Here is a 13671-nt window from a genome sequence, read left to right on the forward strand (position 1 = left end):
GGAATATCATTCTTATAGGAAATAACAACTGAAAGGCAAATGGAGTATTGAAGGTTGGGTATTTATTTGGCAGACTTTTTTTTTTTAAGAACAAATAAAGTGAACCTATTGCTTCCAGGAAGACACCCAACCTATGTGTTGACCATGAAAAAATTCAAACTTTCCAGCAAAAATTAGGTTTTTCAAAAAATTACATCTGCCACCAGGAACATGACAGCTTTTGCAATAACAATCTTTCTGATGGGATCATGGGTGATTTTAACAAATGTGACCTTTTCCAATGGTATCATGAAAGGTGCCAACATTTGGGAGATTTATAGAATTCCATGAACCAATATTTTCCAAATCATGTATGAAGATTCAACGTACAAGATAAACCAGTACAATTAAATGTAACAGAATGAGAAAAGTTTGACATGGGTTAAGATTCCAGTCTGCAACTAACTTTGTAAGAAACTGTCACAGAGTTTTGATGTGGTATCAAAGAGAATATCCACGATTACCTAACAAGATCATTAAAACACTCCTCTCTTCCAACTACAGGTCTGTACAAGACTAAATTTCCTTCATATATTCCAACCAAACAACAAATCACAACAGACTGAATACAGAAACAGAAAAATCCAGCTGTCTTCTAAGCAGACATGAAGAGCTACAATCAAAAAGAATAAAATATTTAGGAATAAATGTAACCAAGGAGGTAAAAGATCTGTACTCAGAAAGTGACAACACACTGATGAAAGAAACTGAACATGACACAAATGGAAAGATACTTCATGCTCATGAATTGGAAGACTATTGTTAAAATGTCCATACTACCCAAAGCAATCTACAAATTCAATACAATCCGTATCACAATTCCTATTTTTCACAGAAGACAAATATTCCTAAAATTTGTATGGAACCATAAAAGACTGCAAACAGCCAAAGCAATCTTGAGAAAGGAGAACAAAGCTGGAGGTATCACAATCCCAGATCTAAACTAAACTACAAAACTACAGTAATCAAAACAGTATGGTACTGACACAGAAACAGACACACAGATCAACAGAACAGAATTAAGAGCCCAAAAATAAACTCATGCTTATATGGTCAATTAATCTACAACAAAAGAGGCGAGAATATACAATGGGGAAAAGACAGTCTCTTCAAGGGGCCCCTGGGTGGCTCAGTCGTTACACGTCTGCCTTCAGCTCAGGTCATGATCCCAGGGTCCCAGGATCGAGCCCTACATCGGGCTCCCTGCTTGGCGGGAAGCCTGCTTCTCCCTCTCCCACTCCCTCTGCTTGTGTTCCCTCTCTCACTATGTCTCGCTCTCTCAAATAAATAAATCTTTAAAAAAAGAAAAAAAAAAGGCAGTCTCTTCAATAAACGGTGCTGGGAAAACTGAACAGCTATATGTGAAAGAATGAAATTGGACCACTTTCTTACATCACACACAAAAATTAACTCAAAATAGAATAAACACCTAAATGTAAGACCTGAAATCATAAAACTCCTAGAAGAAAACATAAGCAGTAATCTCTTAAACATCAGCTTTAGCAACACTTTTCTAGATGTGTGTCCTCAGGCAAGGGAAACAAAAGCAATAATAAACTATTGGGACTACAACAAAATAAAAAGCTTTCACACAGTGAAGGAAACCATCAATGAAATGTAAAGACAACTTATTACTGAATGGGAGAAGATATATGCAAAGGATATATCTGATGAGTTCATATCCAAAATATATAAAGAACTCACACAACACCAAAAAATGTATTAATCTGATTTAAAAATGGGCAGAGGACCTGATTAGACATTTTTCCAAAGAAGACATACAGATGGCCAAGAGACACATGAAAAGATGCTCAACACCATTAATTAGGGAAATGCTAATCAAAACCACAATGAGATACCACCTCACACCAGTCAGAATGGCTAGTATCAAAAAGATAAGAACTAGTGTTGGTGAAGATGTTGAGAAAAGAAAAACCCTTGTGCACTGTTGATGGGAATGTAAATTGGTGCAGCCACTGTGGAAAACAGTATGGAGGTTCCTCAAAAAATTAAAAATAGAACTACCATACGATCCAGTAATTCCACTTCTGGGTATTTACCCAAAGGCAATGAAAACACTAATTCAAAAAGACATATGCACCCCTATTTTGACTGCAGCATTATTTACAATAGCCAAGAAGCAACCCAAGTGTCCATCGAAAGATGAGAGGATAAAGAAGATGTGGCAGGGGCGCCTGGGTGGCTCAGTCGTTAAGCGTCTGCCTGCAGCTCAGGTCACGGTCCCAGGGTCCTGGGATCGAGCCCCACATCGGGCTCCCTGCTCAGCGGGAAGCCTGTTTCTCCCTCTCCCACTCCCCCTGCTTGTGTTCCCTCTCTCGCTGTGTCTCTGTCAAATAAATAAATAAAATCTTAAAAAAAAAAAAAAGATGTGGCATATATACATAGAACGGAATATTACTCCAAAGTAAAAAAAAAAAAAAAGAAATCTTGTCATTCACAACACGGACGGACCTAGATTGTGCTAAGTGAAATAGGGCAGAGAAAGACAAATACCGAATGATTTCACTTACATGTGAAAATCTAAAAAGCAAAACAAATGAACAAAACAGACTTAAAATACAGAGAACAAACTGGTAGTTGCAGGGGGCGGGGGAGGGAAGTGATGGGTGAAACAGGTGAAGGGGATGAAGAGGTACAAAGTTCCAGTCACAAAATAAATAAGGGATGAAAAGTACAGCATAGGGAATACAGTCAGTAACAGTGTAATAACTTTGTATGGTGACAGATGGTTACTACACTTACCATGGTATTACATAATGTATAGAACTGTCAAATGACAATGTTGTACACCTGAAACTAACATTGTAAGTCAACTATATTTCAATTTAAAAAAAGTTACAAAAACATAAAGTAATGCCACTCTTCTCACTTATTTTGATAGTTATTTTTCATAAAGTGTTTTTATGTTTACATATAATGGGATTCTTACTTTTTAACGAGTTAATACTCTAAAATTTCTTGTTTGAATTTCTAACACAGCAAATATTGTTAGATATCACCCACATAAAGAAAAATCCTTAATTTTTCAGAGTGAAGTACTGAAATCACATGTTTGAAAACTGCAGCTCCAAAGATTAGAGCCTAGGTCAAGGCTCCAATGTTCAAATGAACTTTCAGACACGACCTTATCCTGATTTCCCTGTTGAACAAAACACCCCAAGTAAGGAGTCCAGCAGGAGCCAACTGACAGACCATGACCACGAATCACCATACTGTTACAAGTCAAGGTCATAGAAAAGAGCAGCAGGGTGACTTCTGGGGTCCTACTAATGTTTCCTCTCTTCAACCTGAATGCTGCTTAAACAAGTGTGTTTGGTTTGGGATAACTCAGTGAGCTGCACATGTAGGACATTTGCATATCCTAGCATATGCACTTTTCTAGGTATCTATTCATTTTTTTAAAAATTCACAGTTTGGGGCACCTGGGTGGCTCAGTTGGTTAAGTGTCTGACTTCGGCTCAGGTCATGATCTCAGGGTCCTGGGATCGAGCCCTGAGTCTGGGCTTTGCACTCAGCAGGGGAGTCTGCTTCTCCCTCTCCCTCTCCTCCCACTCATGTGCACATGTGCATGCACGCGTGCTCTCTCTCCCTCCCCCTCAAATAAATAAAAATCTTAAAAAAGAAAAGTTCACAGTTTAAGATACATAACCATTTCCGCTTTGTTTTTCCAAACACATGATGGCTTTCAACTAAGTAGAGTCGCTACACATAACTTACTTTGGAAAAGCCTGATAAAAATAATCCAAATATGTAATTTAAAAACCTCAATATAAAATATACATATATATACACATACCAAATAAAAATAAAAACGTCACTATACACAACTATAACTATTCAGAGTTTAGAGCTCTACATACCATCCATGACAGTTACCTTACCAAAATCAGAAAGAGAATACTGTGCTTATTTCTCAAGTTTTTAAAACAAATGAAGTCAAACAATTAAAAAAAAAAATAGACCAGGGGCACCTGGCTGGCTCAGTCAGAAGAGCATGCAACTCTTGATCTCAGGGTCATGAGTTCAAGCCCAATGTTGGGTATAAAGATTAAAAAAATAATAAAGTTTTAAATAAAAAACTTTAAAATAAAAAATAGAGCATATAACCCTCCCCCAAAAAAGTAAAATGAAAAATAAAAATAAATAAATCTTCCAATTAAGGGTGAAACTAAAGATGAATTCCCTACAAGATCTAGGGACCACCATCTCTGTTACTCTCAATGTATCACTACAATTCTAGACAAATGCAGTAAAGCAAGGAAATACAAAAGATAAGGTAATAAGAATTGGAAGGAAAAAGACAATTGGCCATTATTTAAAGAATAAACTTCAGAGAACATGGAAAAGAAAAACTAGCCACTAAACTACATAAGAATTTAGCAAGATTGCCCCCAAAATATATTAAGTATAGACAGATAAGCTGATAGTTTTATATCAATATAGACATACATACCAATAGAGAAAAAAAAGGGGGAAAGGAAAAAAACGTCACTCACAATAGAAACAAAAACCGAGTACATAGGAATTAATCTAACAGAGAAGACATAAGACAATAATGAAGAAAAAATTTTAAACTCTATCGAAAAAACAACTATCTTTGATACAGGTGTTAAAAATAAGAAAACAGGGGTGCCTGGGTGGCTCAGTTGGTTAAGCATCTGCCTTCAGCTCAGGTCATGATCCCAGGGTCCTGGGATGGAGCTCCTGCTCAGCGGGGAGCCTGCTTCTCCCACTTCCCCTGCTTGTGCGCGTGCTCATGCACTCTCTGTCAAATAAAATCTTAAAAAAAAAAAAAAAAAAAAAAGACAACAAGCCCAATATAGAGTCACTTATGCTAAGCCCCACATCATCAGAGACAATTAGTTTCAGCTCTCCCAGAAATGGAATCATAAACTAGTTCATTAGGAACTTACCTGATCTGCACGAATGAGGTAACCTGCCTTGCAGACTCCTGTCATCTAAAGGAAAGTGACACAACCAGTCCACTTTTTGCTCTTATAGCTTCCTGATCCCACTCCCTTCTACATGCAAAAGTCTTTCATTCTATATAGTTCCTTCTCAGACCTCCTTTCTATTTGCTGGATGGATGACTGCCCAATTCATGAATTGTCAAATAAAGTCAGTAAGATTTTTAAAATTGATTCAGTTGAATTTTGTTTTTTAACATATGGTTTAACCATGGTTATATATCACCAGAGGAGGTTTTAAAAAAATACAACTGCTGGGTCTCCACTCCCTCTAGATTATGATTCAGTTGATACAGGATAAACTGGGGCACAGGTTTCTAAAAGCCACCTCGTTAATTCTAATGTAAAGCCAGGGATGAAAACCACCAGCTTAAACATCTGAAAAGAATACAGGTGGGTCTCATACTTCTACATGCCAATCACTATAAACAGGTTGTAGCAATAAAAATGAAAACAAAAACAAAACCAGTGTGGAACTAGAACAGAAAGAGACAGGTTGTAAAAACATACCTTTGTTAACTAAGAATGGAGAAATATGTTCTAAAACCTAGACGGTAAAAAAAATGGATCTAACTATAACAAAATTAAAGATTCTGTACAATAAAAGATTTCAAAGAAGAAACCCGATAAACGGGTAAAAAAAACAAAACAAAAAACCTAAGAAGATATTTGCACCATATAAAATCCAACAGATTATCACCCAGAATATACAAAAAATTCCTGTTAATTAGGGCAGAAAAGCAGGAAGGGGGATACAAAAATCTAATAGAACAAGAGGCAAAGAATAAATAAATGGCAATTCACAAAAGGGGACCCCACACAGCTGATAAGCATATGACAGGATACTCGCCTGCATTAGTAATCAGAGAATTGCAAATCAGAACAGTAATAGATCACGTTGTGCCCAGTTCGCTCCATCTGTTGCATCAGATTGGAAAAAATTATAAGGTCAGAAAATATCAAGTGCTGGCAAGAATGTCGGGACCGACAGCTGGCAACAGTGTAAACCATCACAGCCATTCCGGATAATAATCTGGCAGAACTTAATGAAGTTATGTACAAGCCCGAGAGAGGGTCCAATGGGGGTGGCGGAGAACCAAAAGTGGAATGGGAGATGAAGGAGGAAGATCGGTGAAATAAACTGAGGCTTACATGGACCACCGCATCATAAGGGCGGGCCAAAAGGGAGCATGAACTCAAGCCTATGCACCCGACACGGGGAGGGAGTCCCTGCCACACATGGTCCTTCATGCAACCAGCATGTGCGAAATCCCTGCCCACCAGGTGTTGTGCTTGGGCCTTGCCCTCACAGAGTATGCATTCTAGTGAAGGAAACAATAAAAAGTGAACAAGTAACATTAAGAGGGTGACGATGGTGACAGGAAGTAACAGGAATGGGGGGCCAAACAAGAGGTGGGCTCTCGGAGACACGCAGAAAGAAAATTAACCGGGCATGGTGGCCAACGGGGGAAGAATCTCCGAGAACTGCATTCAGGGTCTTCGAACAAAGTCACCAAACAACAGGTGAGTCTATTTTCTAAAGATGACTCCCAGGCACTTCCTGAAATTGAACTCCCAGGAACAACCTTTCAAATTCCTGTTCTATAAAGTGTGGACTACAATGATTATCCTAAAACCAACATCTTTTGACCAAAGAAAGCTTTTCAGGAAGAAAAAAACAAAAGAAGACACCACCAATGTGAACATTCCAGGTCTCTTAAAAATGTTTCTGGAAAATCACTAGATCCACAAACTTTTCCTTCATTTGTTAAATACAAATTGAGTACTTTTATGCCTTTTCCACAGCACTGTGCTAGGAAATGAGGATAAATATAAAAGTTTCTGGGGGCGCCTGGCTGGCTCAGTCTGTTAAGCGTCTGCCTTCGGCTCAGATCATGATCCCAGGGTCCTGGGATCGAGCCCCAAGTTGGGGGTCCCTGCTCAGCAGGGAGCCTGCTTCTCCCTCTCCCTCTGCTGCTCCCCCTGCTTGTGCTCTCACTCTCTTACTCTCTCAAATAAAATCTTAAAACTTTTTTAAAAATTAAAAGTTTCTGTCCTTAAGGAGCATACCTCAACTTTAAGATTCAGGATTCTATTTATTTCATACTCTAATTGATTTTTTTAGGATTAAAAGCCAACATTTATTGCATGTTCGCCACCTAGCAGGTGCTGTTCTATGAGCTTTTACACACTTGAGTTCATTTAAATACTTGCCACAACATGATACTGTATTTCTAATTTAGAGAACAGAGGTAAGAAATGTGCCTGAAGTCGGTGACAGAGCAGGGATTCAAATCCAGATCTTTCAAACTTCAAAGCCTGTTCTCTTAACCACTGTGCTTACATTCCCCCTGGTATCTTCTCCCTGGTTTTCAGAGTATGGTCCCTGGGCCAGCAGCATCACCGCTGTGACTTAATAGAAAGGCACGTTCTCAGGGCCCACCCCAGACCCACTGAATCAGAAACTCTATGAGTGGAGCCAGCTACCTATGTTTTAACAAGCCCTCCTGGTGAGCTAGGGGCACGGAAGGTTCCAGAACCACTGGTTTTCACACTCAGTGTATGTACATTAAAGGGGAAATGATCACCGTTTTGGAAATTTCACAACGTAAACTTTCAAACCTATTTAAAATGACTCTAAATAAATCAAAATTATGTTCATTCATTTTTCAAGACCCAGCAACTCCTCCCCCAACCTGACAAAATGTCCAATCTGTACCCTGATTCAACCATCTAAAAAAAAAAGTCTACTCTGAGGGGCCTTACTAGGAAATGGATTTTAAATTCCAAACATGAAAAAGAGCACAGAGGTCCAAACAGAATCCTCAGAAGTTGAATCAGAAGCCATATTAGGAAGAAAACAAAAACGTTTTGAATATCAGCAGCAGAAGCTTGACAAATCTTGGTCCATAGCTCCATAAGCCTTTTTACCTCTGGCTCAACTCTAGATTTTTACAACACCCCATCAACAAACTTCCAATTGCCAAAAGAAAAGGTTATAACCTTCAGAAATATTTGTTTCTCAAGACTCAAATTGCTTTTTTTTTTTAAGATTTTATTTACTTTTGCAAGAGAGAGAGAGAGAGAGAGAGAACAAGCGGGGGGGGGGGGGCAGCAGAGGCAGAGGGAGAAGCAGGCTCCACACTAGCAGGGAACCCGATGCGGGACTTGATCCCAGCACCCTGGGATCATGACCTGAGCTGAAGGCAGACGCTTAACGAGTGAGCCACCCAGGCACCCCTCAAATTGCTTTAAATAAACATATAGAGGCACCATCTTCCAAACACGTTTTTAACAAGCTAATCAGATACGCTAGTGCATAAACACAGGAGTGCAAAAACTGCTCACTTCACCCCAACCCCTTACCTAGACCCCTTTACAGCATCCTACCTGACTTTTCTCTATTCAAAGCAATATCTAGACCAGGAGCCTTGTTTTCTACCCCAAATCAAGTCCTCAGTTTGAGGAATACACCTCCACGTGTACTTAAATTTGTCTATTTCTATTAACACCTTTTTTTAAGGTAGTGGAAGACAGTATCAGAAGTATGTAGAGATTCAAGCACCTACCATAATTTGAGAACCTACTCTATGCCAAATAACTCCTTTAAGCTATTCATCTGCATACTCAAATTAATTTCATAAAGTTCAGGATTCTACTTATTTTAAAAATTAAAAACATAAATTTGAAGACTGAAGAGTTAACTTGCCCAAGTCTGTATGGTGGGATAGCTAGAAACCTGACTTAAAATGCATATTGACTTGATTCAAGTCGTCAAAGGTGCAAAGAGCTCTAAGAAGCCCACACTCAGGCAGTTTTTAATCTGCCTGACTACTTACAACCATCCACATTTCCACACCCCAGCTCACCCAAGACTGGCGGCACTGGCAGGAGCTACCCTCCTGGAAGGAATGGCACCTATTTATTTTCCCTCTCCCAAAACACCATTAATTTCCCCGCCCTAGAACCACAGGTAGTTCCAAGAAACAGATTACCAAAGCCCTCCTCCCTACACAGAGTTCACTGGAACTGAAACACACACACACCAACCACCTTCAGACCTTCCCATTCAAATTCTTATCCTGCTTTTTAAAAGCCCAAAGCTTTCTGTAAAACATCTCCAAAAATGCAATCGTCCCAACTAGTCCTTATTCTCCACTAACATTGCCATTTCTATACCTAAAACAGGTACTTCTTACCAAAGCAACAGCTATCTTCTCATCCCCGTTCTGTAACAATAACAGCAATTAATCAGTAACAAACAAGCCTGTAAGCTCCTACAGTCAGAGGGAGGATGATCCCCTCTCCTTTATAAGTAAGCTGAAAATAATAATGTTCCCCTAAATAGATTATGTGAGCATTCAAGAAAGAAAAACTGTTACACGCCTGGAAAAAAAAAATTGTTTTTATAACTTAAGTATTCACTCATATTCAAGATTTGAGTAATCTTGTTATATGTACCTACTTTATTCTACCACTTGTTTTAAGGAATCCGTAATCAACGAAAGCAAAACATGAAACTAGTCAAATAGCTAAGAGTTCACATAAGATTTAAACAAAACACAGCCATTAAAAGAAAGTTCAAGTGTACATAAACAAGGACCAAAAATCCACACTCTGGTGTGGGTTCCTGATCACAGGGAGAATCAGAGAGCTTTTTAGAAGTTATTCCTAAAATTGCTAAGTGTCCTTCACTTTAAATTAAGCTGTCGTTTCCTTCCAAATAACCTCACTTAATGAAACTGACAAATCACTCATTGCAATTCTGTCTGAACTATAATTACAACAGAAACAGTTACAGTACATTTGTATCTTTGTCAGTGAAATGCTTATAATAAGGAAAAAACATCTGATTGAACTCCGCATTGAGTAGCACCCAGTGCACCACCTAGTGGAAGTTGTGTAACATCGTAATTAACATTCTTTTTTAAAGGACAGAAACTCTAGGTAAGAATACAATACTATACAAACAGCCTAAATCTCTTTCCAGTTTCCCACACTGCAAGAGGGCTGTGTTCATAAGAGAGGACTCATTTCCTGTACAAACTAACAAATTGATAAAGGTTTCTTAATGGAAATCCTTGGGTGCTAGAAATTTTGACGGGAGAGTAAAAATTAAGACATTAATGCAAAAACAAATCGAATCAGAGATAGGGCTTATATAAGCTATGCCTTATATCTTACAAGAATAAGTTATGTCAAAATGGCACACAGACGCATGAAAAGGGACAACTTCATGATTAGAACAGTTCCATTCAGTAATTCATAAGACATTTCCATATTCCTGATGACTAATTAGTTTAACATAACCTAGCAATTCTCCAGAATTCCCCAAGCCTTGACACCATTCGAGAGGTTCCTGCCAACTAGCCGTCTAAGCCTGGTCTTCATTAACCCCCAAACTCCTTTGTTTGCACTATTCTGAGAAATAAATGATTTTTACATTTTCAACTTTTCTACTAAATTTATAATTAACCTTTCCCAAGCCCCAAGTCATGACCAGAACGCATCATGCTTCATTTTTATTTGCCTTATGCATATTAATCATTTCAATTCAACTCAGAAAACAGTACTGAAGTCCACCGCTAAGCTACAGATGCAAACATAGATAAGATAGGGTTCTCTAATTTGGAAAATCTCCCCAAAATTTAAAATAGAGATTTTCACATAGCACCACCAGGAATTTGTTTTGTTTTGCCTGTGTGAAAAATTACCTTTCTGGTGTGATTCAAACTATCTCAACAACCTCGAGGAGGGGGAAAAAAAAAAAACCTAAGAGACACTATTTCTTTACTTGGAAAAAAACATCTCCATCTGTGATTCTTGTACCACATGATCAAATCGGTATACAGAAGCCTACTTGATGGTGGGAACCTTAGTAGATCCTGGATTAAATCCACTATGGGTACAAAATAAAGTAGGAGTCAGGTGACCTGGGGCAGAATTCTCCTCATCTCTAAGGCTTTTCCACTTTATGTACTTGTAAAATAGGCATGATATACACTACCTACCTCCCAATAGAAGGATTAAAAAATTGACAGTCTGTGAGAGTCTCAATTAAAAGACCTAAATGGAAATACAGGTATCCCCCGTTTTTCACAAGCTCATGTTACACTACTTTGCTTTTACGACAGATCTTACTATCTCTTTGCACTAACTGAAAGAAACCCACAGAGGTGTTTGTTTTGCATCAGCTGGTATAGAGACAGCACACACTCGGGAACAGCCAGAGTGGCAGAACCAAGCTCCTTCCCTGGGAACTCCACTCAGCATCTCAGCATCAAGCCCCCAGCAGCTCTGACCTCTGTCTGAGCATCTGTGCTGTATCTTGACTTATTTGACATTAGCAAAATGTATCCTAAGGTATCAGAAAGCCTAAGAGGTTTTTGGGGGGTAACACTAAAAAAATTTCCCATATACATTAATAGTAAGTGTTTTTTTTGCTTTGCAGCGCTTCGGTTTAGAAAAGATTTCACAGGAACGCTGTGTTTTCAGATAGCAGGGAAAACCCGTACTGGTGAGAACTGGAGTGCACCTAGAAGCGGAGAACACTGCTCCAAGAGTTCTCACGGTGCCATTACTGCCCAAACCCGGTGACCTTCAACCATTTCACTTGTGAACAAATAGTGAATGAAAACAAAGGTTATTAAGCAAGTCAAAGAAAAGGTAATAACAATTCAAGGTGCAAATTTGTTAATAAATTGCCTGGCTTGTCTGCAAAGTATTACCGCATGAGTACCAAGCAGGTGCATTCCTAAAACCTAAAACCCTGAAATTGTTTTTAGAGAAGCTTTTTTTTTATTTTAATGCTAATGTTTAAAAAAATTAGAAGAAGAAAAAAGAATCACAATTCTACTCCCACCCATGACACAGTGACAGAAACAAGGTTCCACCCCCACAATCCTTTCAAATCTGCGCAGGCATTCCTCATCAACATTCCTCCCCCACACTCCTATTGCACCTTCCCCACTTCAGCCCAGACAAAGGTGAGTCACACTGCTGGGTCTACTTGTCACTTAAGGAAAAGTCCCCAAACAAGTTCACGTTAAAGACTGCTCTTAATTTAAAAAATAATAAATAACAAGTAAACAGTGTTAATGTGTAAATGGCACTGCAATACGCCTGCCTCCAGAAAATATGTAATTAACAATACCCAAGACACCTTTCTGGCTTAAAAAAAAAAAAAAAAGCCACTCAGCTTATCGCTACTTATCAGTAGGTCCCTTTCCCTCGTGAGCCTGACTCTGACTCAACTCCGCAGTTTTCTTCCACCTGCACGTTCTCGAGCCCTCCGTTGGGCCCAGCCGCCTCACTCGGAGTCCCCAAGGGGTCCCGCCGGCAGCTGACCCCGCCCCTCCCCCTCCCGGTCCCCCGCCCGGCCCCGCCCCCACCTCCCCGCAAGGTGTCGCCGCCGCCGCCGCGGGCTCCCGGGCGGAGGCGCCTTGAGGCGGGCGGGAGGCTCGGGTGACGCGGCCCGGCTCGGCCAGGTTGCCGCCCGCGGGAGCAGCAAGGGGCAGACCCCACCGCCCGCACCGCACCGGTGCTCCGACAGGGGCTGCAGCCACGGCGCCCCATTACCTGCTCTGGGCAGCCGTGGCCCGCGGGAGGCGCGATCGCTCCGACCCCTGCAGCCCCGGGTCGGGAGGCAAAGAGGCACCGACCGCAGCCGCCGCAAAGGACAATCAGGAGTCAACGGGCTCGGCACCGCCTCGGCGGGCGCAGAACGCACGAGCCCAGCGGGAGCCCGGCCCCCACCTCCAGCCCAGTGAGTAACCGACTTGGCCCCCTCCCTCGGCGGGGTGGGGCCACGGCCGGAGGGGCGGGAAGGGGCAGGGCCGCTCCGCCCGCGGGGCGGGAGCTCCGCGGACGCTTCGTAAAAGCGGTCTGCTGATAGGCTGCGATGGAGGTGGGTGGCTCGGACTTGAAGACAGCCTCGCCAGCAGAGCTCCCTCATTGGCCGGTAAGAGAAAACAAAGCAGAACTCTGATTGGTGAGAACTCTCTAGCTCCTCTCCTTCGCCCCTCAATCAACGGAAGCTCCGCCCCACCCGCTCTGTTCCCAGGTGGCTGCAGAATGGGCTGATTTATGGACCTGTAGCCTCTCTGAAGCGCAAAACCACGGATACCCGGGTTTCTTTGCCAGATGCGAGCGATTCTTTCATTCCCGTATGAACTTGATGAATAACAGCTAATCTTTAACATCGCTTGGCTTTAGAGCGGTCTCCTGGGTATTTTTTAAATGCTGCATAAGATTCAGAAGGAAATTGTCCTGTGCAAAGAAAAGGCATAAAATGTTTTCACTCTTGGCAAAATTATGCGTAATTTTTTTTTTTTTTCGTTTTACTTGTGTTCCATATGGGACATACTTAGAATGCACCACGCTGTGAACAGATTTATAGGAAAACTCCCTGACAGGAAGAATTTAGAATCCAAAGGACAAAATAAAGTATAAACAAAAACCAAAAAGGGTAGTATACGGAGAGAAGTTCAGAAGATACAAATCGGAAAATTCAACTAATGCAGGGAATTATAAGAAAGGAATGTGACAAAATTTCAAGCTGTGACTTAGACTTTGAAAATTGAAAGCTGAGGGAGGAGAGGGGAGACAAGGATCAATGACTTATAGTTAAGTAATCTGAGCTCTC

General features: G+C 40.7%; 1 protein-coding gene across 6 annotated transcripts in view; it reads right to left on the reverse strand.

The window, feature by feature from the left end:
- MPP7 (membrane palmitoylated protein 7) overlaps window positions 1-12804 on the reverse strand; it is a 299054-nt gene extending 286250 nt beyond the window's left edge. For all 6 annotated transcript variants that reach the window (XM_032395850.1, XM_032395853.1, XM_032395851.1 and 3 more), the window contains exon 1: window positions 12606-12804. The gene's annotated coding sequence lies outside the window, so the exon portion shown is untranslated. The remainder of the gene's footprint in view (window positions 1-12605) is intronic.
- Window positions 12805-13671: the final 867 nt, after the last annotated feature.

The sequence above is a fragment of the Phoca vitulina genome, unplaced genomic scaffold (genome assembly GCF_004348235.1).
Source record: "Phoca vitulina isolate PV1807 unplaced genomic scaffold, GSC_HSeal_1.0 scaffold88, whole genome shotgun sequence".
In the NCBI taxonomy this organism is placed as follows: Eukaryota; Metazoa; Chordata; class Mammalia; order Carnivora; family Phocidae; genus Phoca; species Phoca vitulina.